This window comes from Peromyscus californicus, unplaced genomic scaffold (genome assembly GCF_007827085.1).
Source record: "Peromyscus californicus insignis strain IS unplaced genomic scaffold, ASM782708v3 Scaffold_8__1_contigs__length_139910024, whole genome shotgun sequence".
In the NCBI taxonomy this organism is placed as follows: domain Eukaryota; kingdom Metazoa; phylum Chordata; class Mammalia; order Rodentia; family Cricetidae; genus Peromyscus; species Peromyscus californicus.
The window spans coordinates 135711555-135729056 of record NW_026294606.1 but is presented as its reverse complement, the minus strand read 5'-3'; the positions used below and the strand labels follow the sequence as shown (position 1 = coordinate 135729056).

The window sequence follows — 17502 nt, the reverse complement described above, 5'->3', positions numbered from 1 at the left end:
AAAACATCATGTAAATAGTAAAGGTTTAAAAAAGGATTTTTCCATAACCTGGCAACAAGCCAAAGAAATAGTAAAGAAATGTCCTACTTGTTCCTTCTACAATCAAACACCATTACCAGCAGGATGTAACCCAAAGGGTACTCAGAGGAATGAAATCTGGCAGATGGACGTGTTTCACTTTGAAGAATTTGGAAAACTGAAATATGTACACCACACTATCGATACTTATTCAGGATTTCAATGGGCAACTGCTTTGTGTTCTGAAAAAGCTGATTCTGTAATCACTCATTTGCTAGAAGTTATGGCCATTATGGGTATACCTGCACAAATCAAAACTGATAATGCTCCATCATATGTCTCTGTTAAAATGAAACAGTTTTTTGCTTATTATAATATAAACCATGTTACAGGTATACCACATAATCCTACAGGTCAAGCAATTATAGAAAGATCAAACAGAACTCTAAAGGATATGCTAAATAAACAAAAAGGAGTAACAAAAACCCCCAGAAATAGACGACATAATGCTCTATTCACTTTGAATTTTCTCAATGCCAATGAGAAAGGAACAACAGCTGCAGAGAGACATTGGATAATAGAAAAAACTACAGAATTAAATCAACCTATATACTTTAAGGATGTGCTGACCTCAGAATGGAAACCAGGGTATGTGTTACGTTGGGGACGAGGTTTTGCTTTTATTTCTACAGGAGAAGATAAGCTGTGGGTACCATCAAAATTGATAAAGGTTCGATTTGAACAAGAGAGACCTCTTAATTAGAGGAGGTGATAGTTCATCAACTATCGTAAACACCCAATTTAAACTAACTTACACCAGTAACACATGCCTTTTCATTTAATCAGATAACTTGGCAAAAAGGAACATCCCCAAAAAACCTTGGGGAAAGGTTTTTGTTTTTGTCTTTTAGGAGAATGAAGGTTAAGGAATTTGAAGAACACTGGACAAATGAGACAACTGAAGAAAAGGGACAAATCATCTATCCTAAGAAACAGAGTGAAATGGCGTATGGGTATGTTATCTAAAAAAAATTTATGTCTTCCTAAATGTTTGTTTCTGCTTTTCTTTAAAGATTTAACACTACTTAACTTCTAATAGTCCCAGTTCAATTAAAATTTAAAGCTGACTTTGGAGTTGGAGAATGGCTCTCTCCTTCTTTAAACTCAAGCATGTTGTTAAAAGGAAAATGCAAACTCCCTGTATCATGACAGAAGAAAAGAGCCATCTTCTGCTATGGGACAGGAGAAAAGCCAAATTAATTAAGGGACTATTCTATTACGAATCTCAACTCTTTGATTCTATTCTGATTCTTTAAACTTTTCTTAAAGTATGAACTTTATATCAAAATTTACAAGATCAATATATATAGATATATATACATTTTAAACTTTGTTAAGATATAAATGGTCATATAGAGTACTAACTAATTCTAAAAAGTCGCATATATAGTCTTTGTGTTCGAGTCTCTTATCAGTTTTTTTGCAGGAAATCACGGTTAGGCCTAACATCAACTGAAGTCTCCAGGAAGAAGATGGGGCCCCACAACAACAACAATTCCACGTGGACAATAATAACATCACTAAGCTGACAAACATCATCTACAGATCAGCTTTGAACTACAAAGTGCTCAGAGCAATTTTGAGAAGAGCTAGCTGAGATGATCCAGTCTCAAAGACTACTTGAATAAGGATTTGAGATAAACCCTGAATTTTGGCATTATACACAGACTGGATAACGTAGGATCCTAGAATTTGACAATTAACCTAAAATTTTTCTTTCAGGATAAAGATACCTTCGCCCATACCCAGCAGGAAGCAATTTCAAGAATACGACGCCCACATTCCCAAAGAGGTGGTGTGGGGCGGTTGGTTTTTTTAGTCTTTTAATGGGTTTTGGGTCTGGGATAATTTTCATTGATTAGGGGGGTTGGTTACAAGTTGTTGTCAAGGGTTAGGAAAAAGGCTAAGCAAAGGAGATTAGATTTAAGGTTCTTATTAAAAAAAAAAGAAAGAAAAGAAAAATGTAAATACTTTACATTGGATTGGATTGTTTTATATTGTATACAAATTATATATATTGAAATTGAAATTGTTAGAAAATGTTATATATATTTTTCTAATTGTACCGTTCATCTAACAATGTAATGCAATTTTCTGATCCTTGAATGTTATTACCAACTATTAGGATATAAAGAAATGAAAGTTAGTAGTTAGATATTATAATAGAACTTGTAGTTATATTAGGTATGTTTTCAAGATTGAGTAGATATATTTTAGATAGACAGGTTATCTTCAAACCCTTCAGAGATCTACAGAATATGGCATTTAAAATGTTTTAATAACTTAGAAAATTTTTCTTTTTTGTTATGACTATGAGACATGTCGGCTCCTGGCAGTACCAATCTACTTCAGAGAAAATATGGGCATTGAAGAAACTGCATATGGAGTTAACTTTCATTGTGGCAAAAGTTAGCCACTGGACAACAAAGTATCCTCAAATCAACAGGACAAAATGGACAGACAGGACATAAAACAAAGGATTACTGATTCTTGCCAAAACAAGTGTGGTTATGGCTTTATCAAAAGGCATCTTCAGAGGCCAAGACAATATGGCACCATCCCTGAAGTGGCCTTCGCAATTCGAAAAAGGTACAGTGCCCTTTTCTTCAAAGGCAGCTGAACAGGCAGTGGGCCGATGGCCTCTGATGTGCAATGGAACAGCAGCTGAAACAGTTATTCTTGAAGAGTAACTAAGCTCACGCCTCTCAATAGTAGACTGGCATTTGATGGAGGGATATGGAGAAGAATGGGATGCTGAGATGAAGCCATATATACACAGCCAAGAGGAATGGACAGCTGAATTAAAAAACCATCAACAATTTCCAGAATTTAAAATCCTGAATCATGACATGACACTAGTGGAATTCAGGTGTTTCTGGTACATGGACTACTCTCACTCAATGTGAGGTTGAACTGTTGACCTTGTGTACATCCTACTTCACAAATGAGTCTGTCAGATATGCTAAGCCTATAGGCTGAAGATGATGCCCCAGCACTTCGGAGAAACCTCAGGTGACTGTCCAGGCAGCTATCTGTTTCTGTCAACTCACAAATTTTTTGGAAGTTGCTTATGTGCACTTCCTGTTTTTATTTTTGTTAGCTAATATTATTTCCTTCTTGGGTCTCTGAGGGAGTTGAAGATTAGTTAGTTATAGTTGAAGGTTAGTTAGTTATAGTTGAAGATTAATTAGGATACATTTTGGACTTACCAAAATAGGATAGATAATGAAATTATTTTCTCTGAATTTGTCAAATACAAATGGACTAGACATTGTTTAGGTATTTATTACTTGTATATATTGTATATAGTTATTGTACTTTTGTATATAGTTTTTCTTATATTAGTTATAAGCTTTTTCTTTTTTTTCCTTTTTATTAAAATAGAAAAGGGGAAATATGGTGATATTTTATTTGTATTAAAATGTTATTTGTATGTTAATAAATAAAGTTGCCCAGGGGTCAGAGCTATTAGCAAGCCATAGGAAAGCAGGGCAGTGGTAGCGTACGCTTGTAATTCCAGCACTTGGTAGGCAGAGCTGGGTAAGTCTCTGTGTGTTCAGGGATACAGCCATCATTGGATACACATGCTTTTAATCTTAATACCAATCATGGAAAACCTGGAGGCCTATACAGACAGGCTGTGAGGAGGCGGTCATGTGGTTGGGTTTACAACCAATGAGAAGGCAGGACAGGAACTCTATATAAAGACTTTAACACAGGGGTAGCTCTGGTTCGGAGAGGTAGGACCACCGCAGGAGGAAGGGTAAGGTTTTAGCTCTTAGCTCTGACCTCTTGGCTTTCTTCTTTGCATTGGTTCTGTGTTTATTATTTAATAAGAAGGTTGGATACATCTACACTGGGGGATGTCTTTCTGTATGCTGTGAATATATGTTGTTCCCGTTGGTTAATAAATAAGCTGCATTGGCCTATGGCATGGCAGCTTAGAGGCAGGTGGAAAATCCAAGGAGAGAGACAGGAAGGAGAAAGGCAGAGTCTGGAGAGACACCAACCCACCACCCAAGGAGAAGCAAGATGCCAGCAGACTGGTAAAGTCACAGAACACATGGCAAAACATAGATTAATAGAAATGGGTTAATTTAAGATATAAGAGCTAGCTAGTAAGAAGCCTGCCATAGGTCATACAGTTTGTGAATAATATTGAGCCTCTGTGTGTTTACTTGGGACCAAGCTGGTGGGAGAGATTTGTCTGACCGTGGGCTGGGCGCGACATAGGAAATCTGCTACAGAGGGGTACTACATGGGAAGGAGAAGGGCCTCAGCAAGAGTGGAAAAAGGATAAGAGAGGGCACTGAGGGGTGAATGTGATCATGGTATAAAGTATGAAGTTGAAAAATTAGTAAATAAAAAGTCCACATCATGGACATGGATTTTTTTTAATTTGTTTTATTTTCAGAAGTCAAGTGTATATACATGGCATAAATCAAAGCCACATTGTGTTTGTACAAATGCCCTATGGTTCCAGAACTGCTAATTGCAGCTAACAAGAACAACCAAGATTAACAACACCTGCTTTGGAACTTCACCTATTCTACAAAAATATCAATAATAATACAGGAAAGAATTTAATCTAGAGACATTAAAGAATAAGAAATTACAGAGTAATGGGATACAAAATACACTTTTAGAACTCTAAAATTGACTATGCATTTTACTTAATTATAAAAAACAAGTTATAGAGTTAATTTATCCTCTTTTCTATCCAGTTCCACCTCTTAAGAACTGACAAAATCTTGAATGAGATGCATTATATCATATTTAATTGGTTCTAGATGTTCATACACAAACTTTCAGACTGTCAGTTATCTGGAATTCATTGTTTGCTTACTAGATTAGTTAGGATAATGACCACATGTGAATAATTGAAATTCAAATAACAGTGCTTTAAATACACTCATAGCTTACTTGTTTTTAGGCAAAATTTGAGAGGTAAACAATCCAAGAGAGTGTTATGCAAGCATTCTTAGAGACTTAGGTCTTGACTGGCTTTCTGCCCTAGTGTTCATGGGTTTGGTCTTCACTTAGGCTCTGAGGTGGCATGACAGCCATTCCATACATGTGTGCAGCAAGCCAGAAGGAAGGATTGAGAAGGATCAATGACTGCATGCCCGCTGAAGGATCCTGAAATGTCACAGGGCATTTCCACTTACAACTCTATAAAAACAAAGAAATGCCACACTTTACTACAAAAGAAACCAACCAGTATACTTTAAAAAATTATTTTAGGGAGTCATTTAGTGGTCTAAAATCCATACTGTAAGACACCTAAAAGTAGCTATTTAGAGAAAGCTAGCCATCTTTCTCATTACCATTTCACCCATACTCCCAGAGAGTCTGCTTATGTTTCTAATGTTTGCCCTTGAGTGCAAAACCCTGGTAACAAGTGCAGTATACAAGTAGCCAGATCAGTACTGGTTGTGGTAGCTTGAATAAGAACGGCCCCCACAGGCTCATATGTTCAAATACTTGGTCCCCAATTGATCAAATTGTTTTGGAAGGATTAGGAGGTGTGTCCTTGTAGGAGGAAGTGTGTCACTGGGGGCAGGCTTTGAGGTTTCAGAAAACTGGTACCATTTCCAATATGCTCTCTGCCTCCTGCTTGTGGATCAAGATGTGAGCTTTCAGCTGTTTCTGCTGCCATGCCTCTGCCATCATGAACTCTGACTCTCTGAAACATAAGCCAAATTAAACACTTCTTTTATAAATTGCCTTGGTCACAGTGTTTTGTCACAGCAATAGAAAACTAATACATGGGTAAGGAAATAATGCAAAAGGTGTGTCTTATTATCTGTGTGTTGGTGCTATACTGATAGATAAAACCCAAATAGTCCAAGAATTAAGAAACTGTAACCCATTCACTAAATCAGCAATATATTCTGGAAACAAATATATAAATCCCACTTCTCTGCTGCCAATCAGGTCACATTTGAGCAGTTTATAGTTCTACTGGAATGATGGCATAGACACATAAAATACTATGCAACCCCCAAATTATTAATAATAAAATAATAAATTTGAAGTCTACATAGGATTAAATGATATTCTGTTAGAGTAGACACTATTGAAGGGATTTCTGTTTTGGCTGTGCTGGCTAGGAAACTGGAAGGACTGATAATCCTTCTGAAAACTAAGAATACTCAATTAAATATACAACTGTCACTTTAAAAACATTGATGACATGACAAAATAGTAAAATGGTGTCAATCAGAAGTCGAGTGAGAAAAGACTATAAATAGAGCAGAAGATTGGTGCTTCTCTTGCCTCAGAAACTGTCTTCTGAACCAATACATTGGGATTCATTTGCACAGCCTGAAACCATAGGGATTAGAAGCAAAGCACAGAGTTAACTCAAATTAAGTCACAGTAAATGCTTCTCAACTAATAACCAGGATCTTGAGTGACTACACACAGTGGAAATGAATCTCAATAGCTGTCCCTCTCACCTCCCCATACCCACAGGGGCTGCAAGGAAACATGTCTTGATATTAAGGAGAACAAATGTGATAAATTGTCTCTGAGAAGCTGTAATCATAAACCAGTGTTGGAACAGATTTATGACTCAAATTCATATCACTTATGTGGACCAAGAGACCTTACACTATAAATTTAGCTGAAAATGGTCCTGGACATGGTTCCCTTGGTACTTGGAAAAAAACAAAGAAAACTCATCTCTGAATTTTTAAAATAATTCATCTTCCTCTTTATTTTTAGCCTAAGCATCAAAAATTTTCCTCTCAAAAATGTCCTATAGGAAAATGAACAACTAGCTTTATACATACCAAGAATAATAACAAAAATTCAAAGCAGAGTCAGACAACGTATTCAAGTTGTTAACTGTTAACTGCAAATGCATATTAAACAGAAAATCAACATGTCTGTCAAGAGCTATAGCAATGGGTGCAGCAAATGTGTGAAAGAGAAAAATCAATATTCTAGCCATAAAATACTGTTATTTTTTATATTGTCTCAAACCTTAAAGCCAGCATATTTTAGTCGTATGGTGTTCTTTTTTTTTTTTTAATTAAAATACCTGTCATCTTTATTCTAGCACTTACTATTCAAATTTTCAGCTCACCTCTAAATGCACTGGATACAAGGTTTCATGTCAAGTATCAGGGTGCCACTGTTCATCAGTGTCCAGTGGGGAGACCAAGGGATCTGAGAGTGTAGACTGTCTCTTTCTGATGAACTCACTCAAGAGAAAGCTACAACTAGGTGAATTTCATAAACATGTCTCAACATCATTGAGGATTTGAGAAATTTTTGCTTAAATCTTAGTTTATACAAATATTCCAGGACCTGCTAAAAGGGAGCTAAATCTATGAATAAAATACTATGTGATTTCACCTGAAGGCAAGTATCTTTCCCCCAACTTCCCAAGAATGTATCTGGAGACACCCCAAAGTAGAAAACTTAAATGATGGAAGGAACTTGAGAAATTCAGGTGAAATGTATTGCATTTCATTTCATAATTGTCATAAAAAAGGATTGAAATAATAAATTAACGTAAATTAAAAATCCTTTAACTCCAAGCTAGAGCAACAAGATTTATCTCTGAGAAAGAAAAGGAAAGACCAGAACTATACAGGGAGACTGAACCATTCTAGACAGATGAGGAATAACCAAGGATCTTAATAACAATGTGCATCCAGGTGCTTAAAATGTGGACTAAAGTTAGCACTGTGTTTTAAGAGTATTTTAAATTTTGAAAACACTTATAAAGAGTAAATAAATTTAATAATTTTAAAAGTGTTCTAAAAGTAATCTGTGGAACCTAAGCAAATCTGTGTTGAACTTTTATTTACATGAAAACTTACAAGTGCAAAGGCTTTTGGGTATTGATACCAGCATGCACTGATGTATTGATAACACACTGCAGCCTTACATTGTTTTTCTAATTACCCCAGGGCAAAAGAAAATAATTGTTAGAATTGGTGGTAAAGTGGTAGAGTTAACTTCTTCCCTTCAAAACTCGTGCTCTTTAAGCTAAAATTCTTACTCTCTTCCTCCATCCATCCCCCCAAACCAATCCCTCATGTTGCCTTCCCAGCCTTAATACAAGGGGAAGAGCTTAGTCCTATGTCAACTTGATGTGCCAGGCTTTGTTGACACCCACAGGAGGCCTGCCCCTTTCTGAACAGAAGCAGAGGAGGAGTTGATTGGGGGATGGGCAGAGAGGAGGGAGCAGAAACGGCAGTCAGGATATAAAATAAATGAATGAATTTAATTAATAATAATAAGTTACATTTTTTTTAGATATTTACTTTACTTTTAACCAAGTGGGTTTTTTTTTGGGAGGGGAGAGGTATATGCATGTGCATGTATGTGCACATGCCATGGAGTCCAGAGGAGGAAACTCTCTATGGAGCTGGAGTTACAGGTACTGTGAGCTGCTGATGTGGGTACTGGGAACTGAGCTCAGGTCTTTGCTTTCCACCTCAGGTTCCTCCCTCCAGTCCAACTGATAATTCTTAGAAACAGTTAGAAGTTAATCACGTCTCTAACATTTAGGATGCAAAAAAATTCTATGATCCATTTGTTATTTGTACTAGATTTGAACAAAAATATCACTGGTAAAAACAATATTTACAAGATGCAAATAAATAAATAAAAACCTTTGGTCAAAAACATTTTTTTTAAATCACCAAAATTCTAGACTTCATGTTATTTGTCTTAAGGTTTAAACAATTAAACTAAAATCTTGAAAAAATATGGTCACAAAAGAAACAGGAAGAGAGAGAGAAACAAGGAAACTAAAGAAAGAAAAGTGAGGAGAAAGCCCTAGGCAAACCAGGCAGCAAACTTGAACATTGTGTCTCATTGTATTCAGGAGGGAAAAGACGGGGCTTCCAAAATGCTAATATTAGTACAGCTTTCTGACTCATCCCTTTATCCCCCACAGCACCTGGCACATTGCTTTGCATATGTACATAATCAATATTTAAATGAATGGATGCATGCATATGAAGCTTAGAGTTCTAAAATGCTATATTTTAATTCTCCCCCTCAAATCTCACACCATACACTCATCATAGTTTTTAAAACCTGATAGAACTGAAATTAAAGCAGGATTTGGGTCCAGGAAGAGCACAAATTGATTCATGTTTGGAAGTTTGATACAATAGATACCCATCTCTGTGTGAAAGTGCTTTGCTAAAGTCACTGTGTAATTAATTTGAAATACCATTCTGCTATCCATAATACAATTATCTAAGAACTTAGGAGCCTAAAGCAACAATTTGTTATTATTTCCTGTGACTCAATGGGGTGGCTGGTTCTAACTTCGGGTTTCTGATGTGCTAGCATCTGAGGCTGGAAATATGTGAAGCCCTAACTGGTCTGCTTATCCAAATGACTCTTCTCATGGGGGTGGCTACTGTGGGATGGTCTGTATGTCAAATGTGTTGCTGATTGGTCAATAAATAAATCACTGATTGGCCATTGGCTAGGCAGGAAGTATAGGCGGGACAAGGAGGAGAATAGAGCTGGGAAGTGGAAGGCTGAGGGGGAGACACTGCCAGCCGCCATCAGGACAAGGAAGATGTAAAGTACCGGTAAGCCACAAGCGACGTGGCAAGGTATAGATTAATAGAAATGGATTAATTTAAGCTGTAAGAACAGTTAGCAAGAAGCCTGCCACGGCCATACAGTTTGTAACCAATATAAGTCTCTGTGTTTATTTGATCGGGTTTAAGCGGCTTGGGACTGGCGGGTGAGAGAGATTTATCCTGACTGTGGGCCAGGCAGGAAAACTCTAGCAACAGGTGGCAGTTAATAATTGCTACCAACTGGGCTCAGCTGGAACTGTCAAGTAAGTCCCCACATGTGGCTTCTCTCCGAGTTTGGATTTCTCACCGTAAATGTAACTTTAGGGTAAATATCCCAAATTATCAACAGAACAGTTATGAAACATCTCATAACCTGGTCGTGGAGTCAGAGTGCCACCTTGCCAGCCTTCTATTGGCCACACTTACCATCAAAATCAGCCCAGGTGATGTAATTAGGCTCCACCTCTCGGTGCAACCAGCAGTATGTGAGTAGAAGGAAGGAAAGAATTATGGTGGGCATCACATGGAGATGCCACAATGCCTGCTCTCCATGGAATCTTTAGTAAGTTAGATGTGAACTGCTCCAGATGAAATTTGAGTTGTATTAATACTCACCCTGAAATCATGTTCATATAATTTCAAGCTGAATATTTATATGGCAAAAAGAATATTTAGACCATACCAAAATCTTGAAAGGGGGACTAGAGAGACATATCTAAGGATAAGAGTACTTACTGCTCTTGCACAGGACATGGATTCAGTTCTCATCACCTACATGGCAGCTCCCAACTGTCTGCAACAGTAGACTTGACATCTTCTGTTGGCTTCTGAGGACACTAGGCATGCACAAGGTGCACATATATACATGCAGGAGAGCATACACATAAGATAAAGTTAAATAAATCTCTTCTTAAAATCTTGAAACAAGACTTCAACTCCACTCATGAAAACAATTTGTCAAACCCCAGCAGTTTTGGTGGACTTTAAAAGAATATACCTGTGTTGTTTTTGAGAAAACAAAAGAAATAATATTATCATTATCTCTGGAAGATAAATCTTGTTCCATCTGACTGTCTTACACAGTCTAGGAATAAAAGTACAGTCTTATTATTTTTCTTGGTCTTATTAGAATGGTTTGCTTTGCCCTGCTAACATAATCAACAACAGAAAAGCAGAGAAAGTGGTTCAAAGTTTCTAATCTCTACAATCTGTCCAGATGCTTACATGGTATAGTAATTTTATCTTCATAATAATCCAAAAAGCAGATATGACTGGCCCCATTTTGCAAATGAAACTGAAGTTCTTAATTTAGAAAATTATCCAAGAAAATGAAGGAATAGTTGTGGGATTCCTACATTTTTTCTTACACTATCTTATCTCATGAGCCAAAGTTAGTTTCTGTACACATGTACATTTATAAATATATACATATGCATATATAATTTTCCCATTTTATTTTTTATTATGTTTATTTATTTATTTGGTTTCTCAAAATGAGTTTTCTCTGTGTGACAGCTCTGGCTATCCTGGAACTCACTTTGTAGACCAGACTCACAGAGATCCGCCTGTCTCCCCAGTGCTGGGATTAAAGGCATGCACCACCAAATCTGGCTTGATTTTTCCCATTTTAAAACTGTATGTATTTATTGTGTATATAACAAGATACCACCTTGGACATTAGAGGACTTGGGGAAATTGGTTCTGTCTTCCACATGAGGTTGTGGGGAATGTTTCAGGGATCCAACTTGGGGGTTCAGGCTTGGTACCATGTGCCCTTCGCCTGCTGAGCCCTCTTTCTCTATAACATGTATGTATTACAGAAATGACAAATATTATCTATAGATTGTATATAATAGATGCTACATATCACATAATATGTACATTATCCTGTATATTATACAAACTCTCTCCCAAGAGGTGATAGTATAAAAATACATGCCAAAAAAGAGGATAATTTTTGAAAAAAAGAAAATACATTCTAGTCACACTTCAGTTTGTCTGATGCATGAAATAAAGGTGAATACTGTATTCATATAGATTCTAGCAGGGACAGGGATGGCCTTACCTTCCTCCATGTGGAAAATGAAAAGTCATTCAAACAGGTGGGAATGACATGCTGTAAATCTGTTTTTAGGCACATGCGATGCTGTGCTTTTATCAGATCTACAGAAAGAATATTCCAGGGAGCTCCTCCTTGCAAGGCATCTTTATGATTAAGTTGCAATCTAAACCAATTAACAAATACCTAGTAGAAGAGTCTCAGGTAACATTCACATATGGTTGTTGCTCTTTCAGGTAAACAAGAATTATTAGAATACTTTCACTTTTCTGGTAAAGAGAGGATTAATTTAACATATTCTTTATTTCGGGGAAGGGTGGGTTACATGTGTTCCAAGGTCAGAGGACCAATTTTTAAAGGTTGGTCCTCTCCCTCTATATGTGGGTCCCAGGGAGCATCAAGCTTCAATGACCTTTACCCCTTGAGCTGTCTCATGGGTCCTGAAGACCACACGACAGCTTTCTGCAAAAGCCTAAAACCAAAGACAGCCAAAACCATTAAATCAGACTCTGAAAGATAGATGCATTATTTAAATATTAGCACAGAAGCACTCGTGAATGTGAGCCATTGAAGTTTAAGTTGTTTATCTCTTAGACAGATTTAATTTAATATCATGCAAGGCAAACAGACCTTCACTTATTCTAGTCAAAGAATGTTGTCAGTAGCAGCTACTTCCTATTAAAAGAGAAAAGACAAATGGAGCAATAATCATCTGTGTGTGTCCACAGAGCAGAATTGACTTGAAATGTTTGTGAAACAGTGGTCTTATTTCTTGTAGTTAATAGCTTAAAAGTGTACAGGTATCTTGGGTCTTGCTATGATAAACTCATATTCAGAGTAGGTAATGCAGTCAGACATAGCAGTCAAGGTCAGGTAATTCTGCTTTGTTTTGTAGAATCTGTTTCAGTAGCTATACTGTGGTTGATAAATGTTCTCTTTTGTACTAATTTTTTTTTCCCCAAAACTAATCCTAGTCACATGTGCAATTTCAGACCTAAATAAGGACTTCACAGAAATCTTGGGAACAAACTGAGTGTCTCTTCCCTGTTCTGCAGGGGACAGACATTATTCTTCTATGGTGTGTTTATTTTGGAGCAGGGCATGCATGGCAAGGCACACATGTGAGGCCAGAGGACAACTCATGGGAGCTGGTTCTCTTCTTCCACCATGTGGGTCTCGGAGACCAAGCTCAAATCATGACCCTTGGCAGTGAGTGCCTTTGCTTACTGAGCCATCCCACCTGCCCAGCATTACAATCTTAAGAGTGATTTTCATGTTGCTTTTTCCTGAACAATTTCCATACATAAGGCATCGTACAACTTCTAATAATGTTTTTCCTGGAAAGTTGACATAAAATTTACAAAGAGTGTGAAAGAATGCCTGCTTCCTCTTCCCTTCTGTGCTTCAAGCACAAGTCACAGCACTTGCATGCTTTACAAGCACCTGTGAGTTTAAGAAAGGCGTCTTGTCTTTCAAATAAATCCCTTATCTTGGGCCCTGTTCAAGGTTCAGTTTTACCGCAAGGGTTGATGCCACAGTATCACAGCCTCTGAAGTGGGAGTCAATTAAAAGCTTGACCACACCCTCCTGGGAGATAAGTTGGCAGCACCAACTTCATGGGTAGCCAATAAGGCAGTAATCCCCAAACACCACGTCTCTAAGCAATAGCAATTAAAGTAGGGTGGCATTTGGTAGACCTTCCCAGTTCACCTAATCAAATATTCTGTCTCTTATAGTGATCAACCCAAAAGTGTCCCTGAGGAATGGATCAAACTCAGTAGGCCTGACCCTGGCTAGCTTCTAAGATCATACTAAATTGGGTTTATACAAGGGAGTATGATGGTAGACTGGAAAATGTTCTCATATCCAAGCCCATGTGCAATAGTCCTATTGATGAGCATTAAATAACCTTTGCTCCACTGCCGGCTACCATAAAATTATCTAGTTAGCACTTTTGAAAAGTGGACACAATGACTGTCTTACTTGGTTCCACTCAGGTAGGTAATATATCTTGTTCACTGTTTCAACCTATAAATCCACTTTAAAGACAGGCACGGTGGCTCATGCCTATAATTCCAGCACTTGGAGGGCAGAGGTAATAGGATTGCTTTGGTTCAAGTCCAGCCAGGACTGCACTGTGAGTTCCAGGCCACCCTGACTACAGAACAAGACTTTGTCTCAAACAAAAGCCCACTTTTGTCTTCTAAAAATGATTTTAGTTTATAAAATGTGGTTTCTTCAGCCAATAGGCTTCCAGTGAATTAGTAAGCTTGACTAGTGCCTTTTTTCCATATGAAATAAAACATGAGCAATCTCTTTTCTACGGGTACAGATCAATTCCATGCACCCTTGTTTAAAACCAGCTAAGTGAGCATGTTGACCAGGAGAACTACTTTATCTTAGAAGTGGTAGATGCGCTCAGCCTTGGGATTCCTCTAAAGACTTCTAGGGCAGAAGAGGTTGAAGATTCCTAAACACATGGCTGATAAGGTTGTCTGGTTGACAATTTGAAATATTCCTGGGGCAGTTTTACTGAAAATGCTTTTCTTTTATAATCTGGCAATATTTCCACTGCATTGCAAAGAATCCTTTGTAATCACCATCTTGTGCATCTTGGAAAATCATGCACACTCGGTATCTTGTCAGCAAGTCCTTTTCCTAGACAAGCCGTATTGTCTAGGCTATTTACACTCTAAAGGGAGCCCAACAATGAGGCAGCAATTTTTCTAAACTTAAACCTAAATGCTGTTAACACATTTTGTTTTTCAACAACCAGACAAATCTCTAATATTATTTCATTAAACTTCAGCATTTATGGTTTTTTTTAAAAAAAATATTTGTTAAAAAGAAAAAGTGCTTATGCTCTTGTTTATATGAATCTGGGGTGTCTATGGATTGAACTGATTCTTCAGTAGCAATGGAATTACTGAGATGTGTAAGCAGAGAAGATAGTGACACTGATTGACATTCAAATCTTCTCTCTACTCCGACTGGAATTGTTCCTTGTGTTTATTGAAATGATAACATCTTGCAACAGGTTATGAGATTAAATAAGAAAATGCATTAAAAAATCTCTAGTAAAATATCTAACTCATACAGAGCTGCGATAAGCGTTTATTTACTGGCACGACCAAACATGAAGATGGAAAAAAATATTTGCCAGAGATTATACTCACTCCACCCAGGTGACAAGGCCAAGCTCTTAGAGAGCATGTCCAGTTTCATTAGCCAGAGATTTGCCTGTATTGCTCCTTTGGAAAGATTTCCCACCACAGAATAAGATATGGGTGAGTATAAACCCCACTCCTTCATCCTGAGGAAATGTCCTGAGGTTTACTTCCCCTCTGGGAAACGTATTAAAATTCCATATTTCTCTCTGAAACCTTACTCCTGGTGAGTTAGTGAACTTGTCATGTGTATATAAAGAAGCTTTGCTTTCAAGGAGAATGAAAAATGGTTTTCTTCTATAATCAGGGACTCACCTCTCTTTCCTCCCTGGCAACATACGCCATCGTGCCTGGCTCCCTAGCAACCATGTCTCTCTCTCAGACAGCTTTATTTGAAGCAATCTTCACTGAAGAAAGGGTAGCACAAAAAAGCGTGGATGTAAAAATAAAAGAAAAATGTCTAGGCTTACTTTTAAATAATCCATGCTTCCTTGGGATGCTAAGCACATTTTTCCTTGTATAATTTTATTGAAAAAATTAAATTAAAAGACCATAGATTTATCACAGGGATGAAGAAATAGGCATCTCTTCAGGAAAGTGGTATGCTATGTTGAAAGAATATAATTGGTAAATTATGATGGAACAATAATAGAAGGAGCAATTCTCTTCAAATAGAAAGTTCTCAAAAGCAGCATGCCAAATACTTCACTAGAGCATTGTGTCATATGTGACTAAATGCAATTTTGACACAACAATCTGTACTTTGAGTGTATCCGTCCTGCAGCCTAAGGGCTCACTCATTTCTATATTGAGTTGGTTTGCCGCGTCAAAGGTCTGGCAGAACACGGGGAGGTTTAAGCAAACAGCTCACTTTATTTGAAACAGATTTACTGCTGTCATCAGGAACACTGTGTCCTACAGAGCCACGTTTTATGGCCCATGCACCTGATGGGCCAGTTCATCCTTCTGAAGTTGCTCGTCCCTGCCTAAACCTGCCGACGGGCTCTCATCGGCCTCTACGGCAGCTAACCTAACCAAGTGACCCAACAAGGTCATTTATGTCCAAATGAGGGAACAATAAAAATAAACCTGCACATTACAAAGATGATTGATATTCTAAAACAGGAAATATTTTCTATGGAAGATAGTCACAATTTTTTTCATTTTAAAGTGATTTATTTTAAGGGAAATTATATCTGACTATGAGAAATTTACTTGATAAATGAATAGGGTTTTTTTGTATTTCTAAAGATGTATACTTTTTAAAGTATATCTTTGATGTCACCTATCTGTAAGCAAAGATTTATTCACTAATTAACAAGAATTAAACTATTAAACATATACTATTAAATTAAAAACTTGTACACTGTACCTTTAAAGTCATACATAAGTATATGGTCTCTTAGGGAAAATATTTTAAAATAAATGCTTCAGTTTTAAATTTTTATTTAAATGTATTTTTAAGAAATACATAAAATTGTACAGGTTCATGGAATATATTATTGGATTTTTATTTGAATTTACTTTTATCTAACATATAAAATATTATACACGTTTCAGCCCATAAAATTGGAATGAACACATATGAGGTAAAAAGTGTAGAATTTTATGAGGTAAAATATATATAATACTTATGCATGTGTTAGAAATAAATTTATATTTTAAAATGAAAATACAAATGAAAGCTTTGATAATAATGTATTCACAGATATATAGAATTTTAAGCTTCTATTTTCAATATATAGTGTTATTTTGGAAAGTCTCTAAGACAAAAGTGAACAGGCAGGCATTATTCCATATATGTGTGTTATGTATGTATACATACATATATATATATCCCATCCAATCCCATTGGCAGCGAAACCAAGATAACTGTTCTACCTCATGTTGTAAGTTAGAGCGAAGTGTCCTATTGCTGCCCGTTGGGGGAAGTCTGTGCATTTTAAGATCAGCAGACAGCTCTCTGTCTTCCCATCCCTGCTAATCTCCTTGGCCAATGCTCTCCTTGCTCTTTCAACCGAGGCCCATTACACTTGCACCCATTCACAGGGAAACAAGAAAGAGCATGCTAATTTAAAAACTGGCTTTGCTGGTCTACACGCAAGAAATCTGAGAGAGGCAGATGTGCTAGCTTCCTACCACAGGATGCAAAGCCTGGGGTAACTTGTCAACAGAAAGCTTGTTTTGGTCTCAGTGAGCGGGAGTGTTCATCCCTGATTGATTGGTCTTGATGACTCTTGGAAGAAAGCCCTTTACCTTTGAAGTGAAAATAAAGAGCAAGTGAGGAAGTTTTATACCCCTTCCAGGGCATGTTCTAAAAGATTTGAAGACCCCTTACCCCAATTAAGGCTCTCAACACCTCCCAACATTGTCAAGCTAAAGCATTACCATATGGGTCTTGGAACACTTTAGATCCAAATTATAGCAATAAATATCATATATACGCCACTACTAAAGTATATGTAGACCTAATTTAAGTAATAGTTACTCAACACTCCCTAATCTCCAACCACTGTTGTAAGGATTGTGTGTCTCTCATAGGACTGTGACTCTAGGAAGACATTAAACCATGCACATGATTGTCATGGTTCAAACTTGCAATGTACCCCTCTTCCCAACAGATTCCCGATTT

General features: G+C 37.1%; 1 long non-coding RNA gene across 1 annotated transcript; it reads right to left on the bottom strand.

Annotated features, from left to right (window-relative positions):
- Positions 1–4495: 4495 nt before the first annotated feature.
- LOC128104210 (uncharacterized) lies at positions 4496–16094 on the bottom strand. Its single transcript, XR_008215911.1, has 3 exons — positions 10380–16094; positions 5668–5764; positions 4496–5250 (listed from the first exon to the last, which is right to left on the bottom strand). It is a non-coding gene; the product is annotated as an uncharacterized LOC128104210 (long non-coding RNA).
- Between the last annotated feature and the right edge of the window lie 1408 nt (positions 16095–17502).